The 13,500-nt window shown below is 53.9% G+C and overlaps 1 long non-coding RNA gene across 2 annotated transcripts in view; it reads right to left on the reverse strand.

Annotated features, from left to right (window-relative positions):
- LOC133281434 (uncharacterized) overlaps nucleotides 1–1,823 on the reverse strand; it is a 73,951-nt gene extending 72,128 nt beyond the window's left edge. For both annotated transcript variants that reach the window (XR_009747503.1, XR_009747501.1), the window contains exon 1: nucleotides 1,559–1,823. This is a non-coding gene — a long non-coding RNA (uncharacterized LOC133281434). The remainder of the gene's footprint in view (nucleotides 1–1,558) is intronic.
- Nucleotides 1,824–13,500: the final 11,677 nt, after the last annotated feature.

A 13,500-nucleotide genomic window follows, 5' to 3' on the forward strand; every position in this document is an offset into this window, starting at 1 on the left:
ACTGAATAAATCATAGATGGTTTGGGTTGGAAAGGAGCTGAAGATCACCCAGTTCCAACCCCCTGCCATGGGAAGAAGAAGTAAAAAAGAGGAGCAGGAATGGGATAAAGCAGAGGGAAGGGTTGAGTGTGGCAGTGGAGACCTCTGAGGCTCCAGTAAAAGCCACCAGAGCTGGGGCTGATGCATCTCCCCAATGCTATGGACACTTCTCTAGTGCTCAGCCCAGCTCCAGCATCAGCCATATGGGAATCATAGCTACATCTCGTACCTGCAGAGGAAGGATTCCTGGTCTTGTTCTACTTCTGAGGATCCTCCTGCTCACAATGGCATTACAAAAGTAATAAATTATTCCTACACAGTTTTACATTTCCAAGGGAATCACTTCTACCCCAACAGCAATTCCCCTCCTTGAAACCTTGTAATAAAGCATGGAAGTGGCTTTCCCAGAAGTGTTCGAATGTTTCCAACAGGTAGGTTTGGGCAGTCAGGAGGAACAAGGATTTTACAGGATCTGGGCTCCACTGTCCCAGTTTTCCCTAACCTGAAGGTCAACCTAACACACAACCAAGGGATCAGGAGGCATCCCAGCACCTGGAGCAGGCACTGGATGAGACCGTGAGATGACAAAGCAGAGAAGATGAGGGGGAAAGGAGTGATCCCCATTACAGAGCTAGGAGAGCTGAGGAACAGGGATTTCACCATGTACTTACCGGCCAACAAGCCACGAATGAAGCTCAGATCCCAAACCCATCCTTCTGCACCGAAATAAACACATACACCAACCAGTGAACCTGCCTCCCATTGAGGAGGGATTGGGGAACTCCGAGGGAGCTTTTCCACCCTCCACACAGACACAAGCTCTGGCTGAGCTCTGCAAGAACCAATTCTTCCGATGCCAACAAGTTTAGCCAAAGGAATTCAGGGCAGGCAATGGGAAAAGGCTGGTGCAAACCTATCCCTTCCCCACGTTCCTGCAAAGCATCTTTCAACCTGAGAGCTTCACATAAGTGTGTTTCAAACAGTTCAAACCTGGCACTGCCAGCCTTCCATAGGAGAGTCGCTTCCTAGCTGCTGGCTCCTTTGGGTTTCTGTTTCTTAACCACTCTTCAATCTCCATCCTCCTTTGTGCAATTCCATCGTATCCTTCCCACCTTAGCTTGGAATGTTAAAGGCTGGGTACCCCAAGCCTATTTTCCTGTGTTTATGCCCTTCTTTTACAGCAAACAGTGACAGTCTCTGCTACATCACTTAACCACCAACTGCACCCAGGGCTGTGGTTGCTCTCTTGCATCCTGGACACCCTTGCAAAGCAACCAGCAGAATCCAGGGCCTCAAGTCTTCTCACCTCTCCTCCCACGTCATCATGGTGCTTTCCTCCAAATCCCTTCCCAGTGGGTTTACACTTGAATGTCATTGCAGCGCTGGGCTTGGGCACTGGCACACAGCGTTGTGAGCACAAGCAAGAGAGAAAGAACCAGGGCAGCGTCTCCAGGGCTGGCTGACACGTGGCCCCAGCATCTGCTGCCCAAAAATACCAAAAGGCAGATTTTGTCCTTACACAAGACGTACACAACAGAAGGATTTAGCTTTTCTGTGACCAAAACTGGCTTCAGAACTGGGTCCCTGCCAGCACCATTTTGACCAGTGCTCTCCAGTCCTGTGGTGCCATTTATTCCAAGCTTTCCAGCTGTTGTGCAAGAAGCTCTTTCCCTCTGGATCTCTGTTGCAGTTACATCCACTTGCCACGGTCCAAGTCCCGTGGTTATTTCTACCCTTCCCAGGCTTTCCCTGGATTTCTTTCCTTCTTGGCTTCTCTTTCTGCCTACATCCCACAATGGAGGATGGGACCTGCCAAATGAATCCAAGGGTCTGCAGCCAGAGCCCTGGATGGGTGCTGGGTGCTCCCCATCACTCAGTCTACGCCTGCTTACCTACATCTTTCACTTACAGCATCTCACCATAGCATTTTAACCCATGGCTGGGTATACCTCCAGAGGCACTCTAGAACCAGCCATGGAGCACTGCGTCCATTGGGTTCCCTTGGGTTGGTCCAACCCCTCATAAATCCTCCTGCATACCCTGCATGCTCCTTCCCACAGCTCCACCACCTCCTGCAGCACCATCTGAGACACCACAGCAGCAAATGTGTAACTTCAGGTGTGTTACTGGGAGCCACAAACCACCTTTACCTCCCATATTTGAACACATACATTAAACATGTATTTACCTCCCTCCCAGTGCCAGCCCAGTTCCTTTGCTAGGGACTCCAACCACATGGACAGATGGGAATTGCCCAGCTCAACCTAGTTTTCTCCCTTCACCCTCCTTGCCCCATGCGTTCCTGCCCCATCCCACATTTCTCCTATATCTCAGGAGAGACGCGAGCTCCATCTCCAACCTGCCAGCACAGCATCCCAATGCCAGATCCTTGGACTCAACAGAAGCCTTTCCTCTGACTTCCACAGCTGCTGACTCCGTTCCCCTGTTCCTCTTGGCCTCTCTATTTCCTCATGGGCTGCTTTTCTATTTGGGAGCCCGTGATTGTATCTGACAAGGTCTCCTCATTGTCTCCACTGATTTTACCAGAGACTGATTCTAAAAGCAATGCAGAAACTTAGTCACTTCAATATCATTGCTGAACCCAGCTCCTTCATTTATTAATGAACCTACTTCTGCTCTTTCTTCCCTGATATGTTTGCAAAATCCCTTTTTATTTCTCTTAACCCCTTTGGCTAACATTAACAAGCACAAACACAGGAATATTTCACATTCTATGTGTATAAATAAAAACAGGAAAGGATCTTATTCACTCCTGTTATAGCTACTATAGCAGGCCTAGGGCTCTGGAATAGCAGCTTTATTGCATACGTTAAATATCTCCATTACTTTATTAATGCAGCGTTGGAATTTTATTGGATAGTTTGGGTTATTTACCTTCTAAAGTATAACATGGGCATCACAAACCAGGAAAAGAGGGTAGTTAGCACCTTCTCCTTGAGTCTGCATCTCCACAAAGCAAGTGAATGCAAAAACCACAAAAGAAGAACCCTAGGTGCTCCCTGTTCTTTCCTTTATGAGAGATGGGGATGAAGGAGAGGGGAGACCAACCGTTATCCTGGCACCGGCCCGTCGCAGGAGGAATGTGCATGGACAACGTGCACACAGCAATCCCAGCCCTGCTCCTACAGCCATGATGATGGGCAGCAAGTGCGAAGCACCGCTTTTAGGGGTAGAAAGAGGTTTTGGGGTGCCCCTTCCTCAGAGCCCAAATCCAGAGGGGATGGAAAGAAAGGAAATAAAAAATACCCAACTACAACCAAAAAAACCACAAAAATTCCAAGAGGGAATTTTCCATCTTGGATGTTTTCATTGCCTTCTCAAACACGATTCAAATGGCACCCTAAATATCAGTAGAATTGCAATCATCAGAACCAAAGTGACCAAAAACCCCACTTCCAAAAGTCTTGAAAAGAACTAACATAATGTGGATAAGTCAGGTCTGCTGTGAGCCCGGTTCCTAACTGCAGACTGGACTTGTATTCATCTGCCTCTAAATCAACCCCACAACCTGGGCACCCAGAGACCAGCTCCACTTCCCTAAAGAGTGATACCAGTGAAACACGGGAAATGGCTCCAAAACCTGCTCTGGGGCCCTGTCTCCACATCTCAGTGTTAAAGCTTCCTCAGGCCCCGGCACGAAGGGTGCCCCATGGGAGCAGCAATGCGAGCCCAGCTCAGGGGATGGTGTTTTGGAGCTGTGGGACTTCTCTGCTGGATGCCCCAAGCAGAGATTCGCAGTATTTGCCTTTCAGATTTAAAGCTGGTGTGTGTGTGAGGGGGGTGAAAAAGGGATTTATCCCCAAAAACAGAGGAGCACTTGAGCCTTTGGTAGGGCAAGGCTGAGCCCACACCCCAAGCACTTGCTACCCTCACCTCCTACGAGCCATCATGACAGTGAGCTGTTACCCTGTTTATTGCTGCCTTCCCCTGCTCCCCTACATCCCGCTGCTGCTGAAATGAGGGAGAAAATGCCAAGGGAAAAGCTCAAACCAGGCATGTGGGTCTCAATGTCTGCCTCAGTTTCCCCTGCTCCAGACAGCACCAGTCCCCAAGGGGAGCAGGAGAAAAGAGGGTGGTTGGCACATGGTGGCTTTTGCTGGATAAAGCCTTTCCCAGGGACTGAGGATGTGGGGATGGGATGAGCTGGGTGAGGAAGGATGCTCAGACCCCACCTCAGCCAGGTAGGGAAGGAACCTGGTAACAGAGCTACGGGATGAAATCCTGCCCAGCACCAGTGATGGGCGATCTCGGACGAGCTCAGATCACCCCCAGCATGGCTGAGATAATGGTGACACCCTCATCCCTGCAAACACTTCCCACCCACTTTTGGGGGAGCACAAAACTGAGGGAGCCCAGACTTCCCCATCACTCTCTATCATGCTCCCTTCTGTCAGTGCAAAACTTCCCCTAGCACCTACTTTTAAGGCCACGCAGGGGCCGAGCTGCTGCCGTGGTGGTTTTTCTCCTGGGGGCTGTGATTTCAGGCAGCACAAGGAGGCAGAAGCACCCTCGGCACCAGCACCCAGAGCCGCACGCTGCCCGCAGAGCGCAGGCAGCGGAGCAGAGGGAGGGCGGGCGAGCGGGCTCCCCTTGCAAAGTCTGTCCTGTGCTGTCTAATAACACAAGGTGTCATTGTATACCCAAATCAGTGCCTGGAGCTTTATTTATAACAACTGAAACACAAAACCCAGCAGGCCAGAAACGGCAAAGGGAGCGAGGGAGGGCAGGGGAGCAGCCGGGAGAAATCTTCCCTATTTAGCAGGATTTGCCTTGAGATTTTCAAGCTGGATTGAGGCTTAAGGCAGGGGGGAACGTGGGGGTCCACGGGAGGAGGAAAGAGAGATGAAAAGAGGAAAGAGGGAGCTGGCAGAGCAGCGATGCCTCCCTGGCTGTCACCACCACCACGGAGCCCTGTGTGGAGTGATGGGGGTGCTTCACCCCAGCCCCCTACCAACCAGCAAAGGGAGCTCCAGCTCCCCTGGGACTCTCTGGCTTTTACAGCTCTTCTATTAGTGTCTCTTTCAGCCATCCCCTCAATCCAGGAAGAGCTCTGCAGCTCAACAGCTGGCTCCAGTGGGCTCCCTCTTGCTCTGGAATAGGCGGTATGTGCAGACTTGGCAGGAGGCATCCCAAAGGGACTCTCCCAGCCCGGCAGGCAGCAGCCCCAGCGCGCTCCCTGGGGCACAGAGCTCCTATCAGACCCATGACCCTGCTCCTGCGAGAGGCTGAGCACCCTGAACTGCTGCTGAACTCGGTGGGAGCAGAAGCGGCTCAGCAGCGAGAGGTCCCAACCCTGCACTTACAGCATCGGGAGATGCGCTCTCCTCGGGTGGGTCCAGATGTTATCACCACCGCTGCCACCCCCGGCAGTGCCAGAGGCTCCCGCTGCCGGCGCGGCGCCGGTGGAGCATCCCTTGTGCTCTCTCCTCCATGGCTCCTGGGCAGCTTTGCCTAAAACCCCCTTTCCCCGGCAGCTGGAAGGGAGCCGCTGCCAGGCTTTGTGCTGAGGTGGGAGCCGTTCATGTCCCGTTCTTCTGACTCACCGTGGAGGTGGTAGGCAACAGCGGGAGGGAAATAATAAACAGCTCGAGGGGGTAAAGGGGAGGTAACGTCTGGAGGAGCTGCAGCGAGGGATGGCATTTGGTGCTCACCTCTCTGCAGACAGAGATTTCAATCTCCAGGTGCAGAAGCCACTGAAAGTTCAGGCTGAGTCAGAGCTCCAAAATCTGACCCACTCACAGGCAGCAGAACAGGGCCATTGAGATAAAGCTGAATGCTGAGTCTGGCCACTTCACTCCAGCTTTGCTTCTGCTGAAGACACTGGGAGCCAAACCATGCTCCCTGCAAACCAACCGGAGCCAAGCTATGAAATTCCTAATCCATAAAGGCAAAAGCTCCCATTAACTTGACTAGGACTTCAAAACCCAGCCTTTTCCTCCCACTCTACCCTTGTATTGGTCTCAGATGTTTTCATTTGAAAGGGGAAAACAAAACCACACCAAACCCACCAGGCACAGGGGGAAGCAGCTTTTGTGTTCCCCCAGCTGCACCCGCCACCCTCGGCCCCCCCAAAGCCTACCTGCAGCATTACACTGCAAAACTGGTGCCCAGGAAATGTGCAGCTAAGAGCTGTGAAATAAGCATGCCTGGAATCAGCCGTTCCCAGTGTTGTTAAACAACCGTGCCTTGAAACCTGCCTCCGCCTTTAGCCACGCTGCCATGTACGGAGCTACAAAACAAAGCGCTTTGCTTGTTCCACATCCCAGCCTCGGCGCTGGAGCTGCTGTTCCCTGCTAACAGGGAGCCCAAACTCCTTCCCCTGAAGGCTTTAGGAGTATGGAAGCAAGAGGAACTGAGCTCGGAGCCCTAAGCTCATGTACAAAACCAGCGCAAGGGCTCAACGCGCAGGGTATTGCCCGTGCGAAGAGCACTCAGGAAATACAACCCCATCTGGTCCAAGCAGAGCAAATAGAGAACCAAGACACTGGAGTTCCCCATCTCCTCCACCACACATGGCTCTTCTCAAGAGGGGACATGACCCCAGCCATACAGCACAATGAAAACGAGAGCTTTCATAGGGAACATCCACCAAGGTCTGCCTGGTAGAGGATGGAGCCTTCAGGGCATGCAAACCACATCAGTCCCACAGGGAGCATCAAGGAGGAGAAACCTGGCTCCCCTCAGCTCATGTGGAGGGAACTGTCACTAGTTACTCACTGTCACATTGTCACCAGAGACACTGTCACTGGTTATTCCAGAAGAGGGTTTGGAAGGCCCGAGCCCCGCTGGAGACTTGTGACAGGTTATTTCAGAAGGGTTTGTCCTGTGCAGTGGGAAGGCAGGAGTTTTACTGTGAACAGGAAACCATCTCTCCTTGCCCTCCCTGAGCTCACCATTCCAGTCCCACGTCCTGCTAGAGTAAACCACAGCACGCAGCCTTCCTGCTCACCTATTTTCCCAGCAGCAAACAAGTTCATACTCCACTTTTCCTTCCTATGGAGACCAAGCATGGGAACATGGGCAATAGAAAGGCAGGTCTGCATGTGAACCATGGCTCTGCTGCAGCCCTCAGCCCTGATGGGAGACCACAGGGTGAGAAGCCCCCTTCCAAGCTCAACTGCTTTCCAGGTTTCAAGCACCAACCAGAGAGAAGCTGTGTAGCAGGGTCACACCGACACACACGATGTGAAGTGATGGCCATGTAGAAAAGCCAGGATCTTCCAAAAAGCAAAGTTGTATGGAGCATCCGAGCAGGGGAGGACTTAAATTGTTGTCTTAACACATGGATAGGGAAAGGCAACAGGTCTTGTACATGAAACAGCATGTCCCTGACCCACAGGGCTTAGCTAGCATGTGACTCTCATAGAATGGTTTGGGTTGGAAGGGACCTCAAAGCTCATCCAGCTCCAACCCCTGCCACGGGCAGGGACACCTTCCACTAGAGCAGCTTGCTCCAAGCCCGTGTCCAACCTGGCCTTGAACACTGCCAGGGATGGGGCAGCCACAGCTTCTCTGGGCACCCTGTGCCAGCGCCTCAGCACCCTCACAGGGAAGAGCTTCTGCCTGAGAGCTCATCTCAGTCTCCCCTCTGGCAGGTTAAAGCCATTCCCCTTGGCCTGTCCCTACAGGCCCTTGTCCCAAGCCCCTCTCCAGGTTTCCTGCAGCCCCTTTAGGCACTGGAGCTGCTCTCAGGTCTCCCCTTCAGGAGCCTTCTCCAGGCTGACCCAGCCCAGCTCTCTCAGCCTGGCTCCAGAGCAGAGCTGCTCCAGCCCTCGCAGCATCTCCATGCTCCCTCTGGCCTCGCTCCAACAGCTCCACATCCCTCTTGTGTTGTTGCCCCAGAGCTGGATCAGGACCGCAAGGGGGGGGGGGAATCTCCCTAGAGCACAGCACCTCCCTCGACCTGCTGGTGACACAGCCCAGGACACAGTTGGTTCCTGCCTGCAAGCACGAGCAGCCCGGTCATGTTGAGCTTCTCATCAACCAACACCCCCAAGTCAATCTCCACCCAGCCGGTATTTGTGCTTGGGACTGCCCCAGCCCAGGTCAGGACCTTGCACTTGGCCTTGCTGAACTCCATGAGGTTCACACGGATCTACCTCTCCTGCCTGTCGGGTCCCTTCAAAGCTGCTGTTATTTCTCACGTGCTGATGGGTTGTGACTGTGGGAGGATTACACGGTCACAGACAGAGCTACAGGCTGGAACAAGGGTCAGCATCTCCCTTCCCAGCCACCCTGCCTGCACCACCCTCGCTCTGGGGCTGTTCACCTCCTCTCATCAGGCACGGTTCTGCTTCAAGAAGCCTAAAACAGTAACAACAACCACCAAAAAAACCCCCAAACCCCAAAATACAAGCTGATCTTTGAGGCCAAACAAAGGGTTTTGAAGCAAAGGGGAAGGGGGGGGAGGTGGGGAAGGAATCTGAAGTTGCATCACTTGGAAATACCCGCGTGCTTCAGAGATGTATGTACATGTTCAACTTCCTACGGGCTCCCCAGGAACCTACTTGGGAACAGCAAAGTGACACCAAAAGGAGCCCAATGACATTTGCCTGAAGCAAATAAAAACAGCCTTGAATTTAACCCAAATTAGCCCATGTGCAAAACATCCCCTTCCTCAGAGCCAGGCACTCGGGGGGGGGGGTTGGAGCTCCAGGCAGACAAACAGGGTGAGAAAGGTTTGAAATCTAAATCCTTCAAGAGCTTTTGCCCTTTGGCTGGGCTCACAACCAACCCAGAGACATTCTCATGGTATTTCAAACATCTCTCAGAACATGGAACCAAACCCAGGTTTTGTTCCCTTCCACACAAGGCACGGCGGATGCTTCATGATGAGGAAAGCAGAACGGAGGGGAAAGCCTTCTTTTCAGCCAAAGTTTTGCCCTTTCAGAAAGCCAGGCTACTCTCCAGGCTGCCATCCTGCACACAGAAGACCTGCACCCAGCTCCAAGAGGTTGCTTCTGCTGCCATCCATGCACTGAAACCCAGGGAAGCAGGTGAATGGCATTGCAGGCATGATCCCATCTGGGGAGGCCAGTTTCTACATCAAGCCAGCACACACCTCTGGTCCAGGTCCAGCTCAGCTGAGGAGACACAAGCCACTGACCGTGCAGAGCCAGGAGTGGAAGTGGCACATCTCACCCAGCCCCAGTGACACTAGAGGCTTTGCTTGCTGTCTGGCACAGGCAGCTATCCCCTCTCCTGGATAGCCCTGGTTCTCCAGAGGCTCCCTTCTACAAGGGGTAAAGCAGGATAGGGGGAAGTATGAAAACAATGAGCCTGATACAAGGAAGAAGCTCTTCCCTGTGAGGGTGCTGAGGCACTGGCACAGGTTGCCCAAAGAAGCTGTGGTTGTCCCATCCCTGGCAGTGCTCAAGGCCAGGTTGGACAGAGCTTTGGGCAATATGGTGTAGTGTGAGGCACCCCTGCCCATGGCAGGGGTTGGAACTGGGTGATCTTAAGGTCCTTTCTAACCCAAACCATTCTATGATGCTCCATTTCCAAAGGCCCCCATGAGCCAGACTGGGAGCACCCCGACTTGACACCTGCAGTCAGATGAAGATCCTTGTCGGGGCTGTTCCCTCTCCCTGAAGCATCCCAACCCCTGCTCCCACGCATCCCTTGGGATGCTCCCAGCACTGCTGCAGCTTGCCTGCACAATGGTTCCTAGAGCAGGGCCAGGTGGCTGGGTGTGCGTGCCAAGCAGCTCCCGGCTCACCTGCAGCGACTTGTCGAGGGGGAGCCGCATCTGCCCTTTCTTGTCTGGCTTTAATCTGCCTGGGGAAAAGGGAGGAAAGGGATCTGGGAATGGTAAACACGGCTCAGGCAGCTGCACGTCCCGGTAACCAGAGGGCTGAGCAGGTGATTCAGAGAGCTGAGGGCCTGCAGACACGCGCCGACAGCTCCGGAGGTGGCAGCAGCATGGGAGTCACTGCGGAGACACTGCTGGGGTGTGCTTCCAAAGGCAGGATGGGGACTCTGTGCTGGAGGGGGTCTGGGGGAGACTGCTGCCTCTTGCTCTGCTTCATCACCTCCTAAAGGACACAGGACCCGAGAGGAGGGAGGCAGAGCATGGGTAGGTGCTGTACCAGCAGTGTCCAGCACTGCTGCAGACAATGTGACCTCCTCAGCATTGCCCCTACAGAAACACACTGTACCATAGCCCCAGCCACGACTCCAGCTTCCTCAGTGTTACTCTGCTCCATGGGACCACACTACCTCCATGAGCCTCTCTGCTTGGCAGCATTTGCCATAACCCATCCCGTCATCAACAGCTCCTCAGCCATGTTAAAAAAGAGGAGGAGGAAGCTCATTTCCTTGCTTCCATTGGCCTTTCCGCAACCTGAAGAAGATCACAGTAAATGAAGGGGAAAAAAAAGAGACCATTTTGCCCCAAAAGGTGCCTGAAAGCTTCTGGTGTGTGTCACAGACATCACCTCCACATCCTCTGCTAGAACACAGGAACCCCTAAGATGGAGTTCTTGGGCTTTGCATCCAGCATGGGCTTTGCCCAGGCTCCAGAAAGAAAGAGTCAGGACCACAGGCGTTTGGTCCTCATCCAACCGCAGAGACAGATGCTCTTGGGAGAATGGAGCCTTTCCAACTTCAACTGCCCCACTGAAGAAGCTTCCCCAACCTTGCCCAAGCCCTGGGACCCTGCCCAGCCACAGTCAGGGATATTCCATGTGGATTATTCGGGTCTCAGCCCAGCACAGGGCAGGGATGTGAGTGGCAATGGGAGCACAAGGGGCAAGAGCCAGACGGGCACTTGCCACCCTTCAGTCCTGGGAGCCGCTGGCCCTACACACGATGCAGCAGGGCCAGGCACCAGTGCAAACCCAAGAGTTCAGGGTTCCAGACATTGCAGTGCACAGGGTGCAGTTTCCTGGCGTTACAGGCAATAGCTCTGCCCGGCCAGCCCTGGAAGCAGCCAGAACCCTGCAGAGATCCTTCCCTGCCTGCCCTCTCCTCGCTGAGTCAGAGAGGACCCATTGCAACCCCTCTCCCGACAGAGCTGCCCCAGGAGACAGCAGAGCCAGTCTGACCGGCTCAGGACTCGCCGAGAGCTCCACGGTGAGCAGCCTTCCCCAGCTGGGAAGCACTGGGAGACCTGTGCTCCCAGTTACCTCCCCAGCAGGTCAGGACCAGGGCCCTGCATCGCCCCAGCCTTTGGCCTAATTAAGTTCATTCCTGTCCCCACACCCTGCCCATAAGAGCAGGGATTGAGATGCTTATTACAGCACACACAATTTGGAGGCACTGCCCCGTCTGCCTGCAGTGCAAGAGGAGGTGAAGTGGCTGAGCTGGAAAGAAAGGGCTTTGGAAGTCCAGTGTGGCCACAGCAGCAAGGTTGTGACTGGGAAAAACTGCCCCAAAAGGTCCCATCAATTCCCAACACTGCATGTGGTGAGGGCTAAACATGCCTTCAACTTCCAGCCTAACCAACAGGAGGAGGATATATAGATATGGGGAGAAAAGCTACGTGTGTAGGGAGGGAAATATGAGGATAAAAAACCCTAAAAGAATGAAATAAGAGGAAAAAAAAAAGCTGGGAGAAAACAAATCTGGGTATAATAGTCAGGCTCTGGCAGCAGTTAAAACTTCCATGTGTTTAGATCCCCGAATCGATGGATAGAGATGCTACAACAAATGTCACCTTCATGCGAGCACCAGAACTGCAATTTTCTCATCATCCCTTTCCCCCTCCTCTTTCTGTTGCTGTTTGAAGCCTGTTCAAGGATAACCTGTTGGGGGCAAACCCTGTCCCCAGCAGACACCAGGTTTTCCTCCCGGGTTCCCTCTCCTGCTCTCTTTGTCCTGCGCTGTTGCTCCTCCACACACCAACTCCCTGTCAAGTTTCTGGCTGATCCAGAGGGAGACGTGGGTCCTGCCAGCTCCTGCATCCAACTGCTCTTCCCGGGCCCGAGAGCTGCAGTAACCATAGAAACCGCATCCAACGCGCAGGCTCCGCTGGGGGGGCAGATGGGGGGCAACAGGATGCTCAGACACACGCACAGGCAGGTAGGGACCAGCCAAGGCTCCACCAAAGCACCTCCAAATGATGCCCAGGCCAAAGAGGGGCGATGTGGAAGGGGAATGATTGGGGCTTTTCTCCCTAAAACCTCCCCGTGGCCGGGAGCAGCGCTGGGAGATGGTTCCTCTCTGAGTGAGCACTGGCTGTAGCTGCTTGTGGAGCTGACGGAGCATTTTACGGCGCACGGGGAGATGGGTGAGGTAATTGGGAGGATTCTGTTGCAAAGCTTTGTCTTGCTCTGCCCTGCATTTTAGCTGCAGAGGAGATGGGGACCCAGGGCTCCCGCTGGCCTGAGAAGTAATCAGTCATTAATCCTCCCCTCGTTCTTGCACCGTGAATATAAACAGTCCAAATCCTATCCCCGGCTGTGCTGGGGGGAGTCTTTATGTTCATGGCTCTGGCAGCAACACACATGGCTCCAAGGGCAAGATCTGGCCCGGCACAGTTAGTTAATGAGCTGATCCCAACATTGCCTTGATTTTACACCCCTCCCGATGCAGGAATAACCCTCACTTTCAGCAGCACGACTCAGAGCAGGCTCGAACCACGAGCAGCCCTTCAGACACCTATGGTGAGCCCTTAAATCCATGCACGGCTCTGGACGAGGCAGGATTTTCAGAGTGGCTGAGCACAGCAGATGCTCCGTGTCTACACGAGCCAGACAGATCCGTTCCAGTGCCAAGAAAGCGGATCCGAGGGGCTCTGGTGAGGGAGGACAGGGAAGCGCTAACTGCAGGCACCCATGTGCACCCCATGGGGAAGGAGATGGCTCAGGCAGCTACAGAGGAACCTAGGACTAGGGAACAGGATGGCACATGGAGATGGGCAAACACGCACAACAGGGACAGCGTGTTGATGCTGTTGACAGCATCTCTCCGTTCCTCTCACCCACCACGATGAGGACTTTCAGGAGCACCATGACCCCACCATGGGGCTTTCTTCCTCTCTGCCCCCTCATCCCCATCACAGCAGGCAGCAGAGGTGTCCGGCTTGCACGGAAGCATGAGCACCTACGGGAAGGTGTGGGGATAAAAATACCAGCATTCCTGCCTTCCTAACAGCAAACCCCAAACCCAAACAAGTCCACACAGCTGCCAGGCTCCTCTTTCCTTCCCCCTTCCAAGCCATAAATACTCCACACAATCCCCACGCACAAACACGCTGTGGCCTCCGGACAAAGAGGCCCACCCCTATGGCCACCAAGCACCTATTTTGGGCTGTAGCTGGGCTGGGGTGGGACGAGAGCAGGCTCAGCTGCGCTCCCCAGCCCCAGCCCGCAGCCGGGCCTCACCCCCGGCTCCAGCCCCTCAATGGCCCCATTGTTCAGGGCTGGGAACTCAGCTGTGACGGTTGGGGTAGGGGCCAGTCTGGAACCTGACATCCAGGAAGGTCCAGAGCCCACAGCC

Source organism: Pezoporus flaviventris, unplaced genomic scaffold, assembly GCF_033815535.1.
Source record: "Pezoporus flaviventris isolate CSIRO_AGI_PZ_B2104156 unplaced genomic scaffold, CSIRO_AGI_Pfla_v1 ptg000097l, whole genome shotgun sequence".
Classification (NCBI taxonomy): Eukaryota; Metazoa; Chordata; class Aves; order Psittaciformes; family Psittacidae; genus Pezoporus; species Pezoporus flaviventris.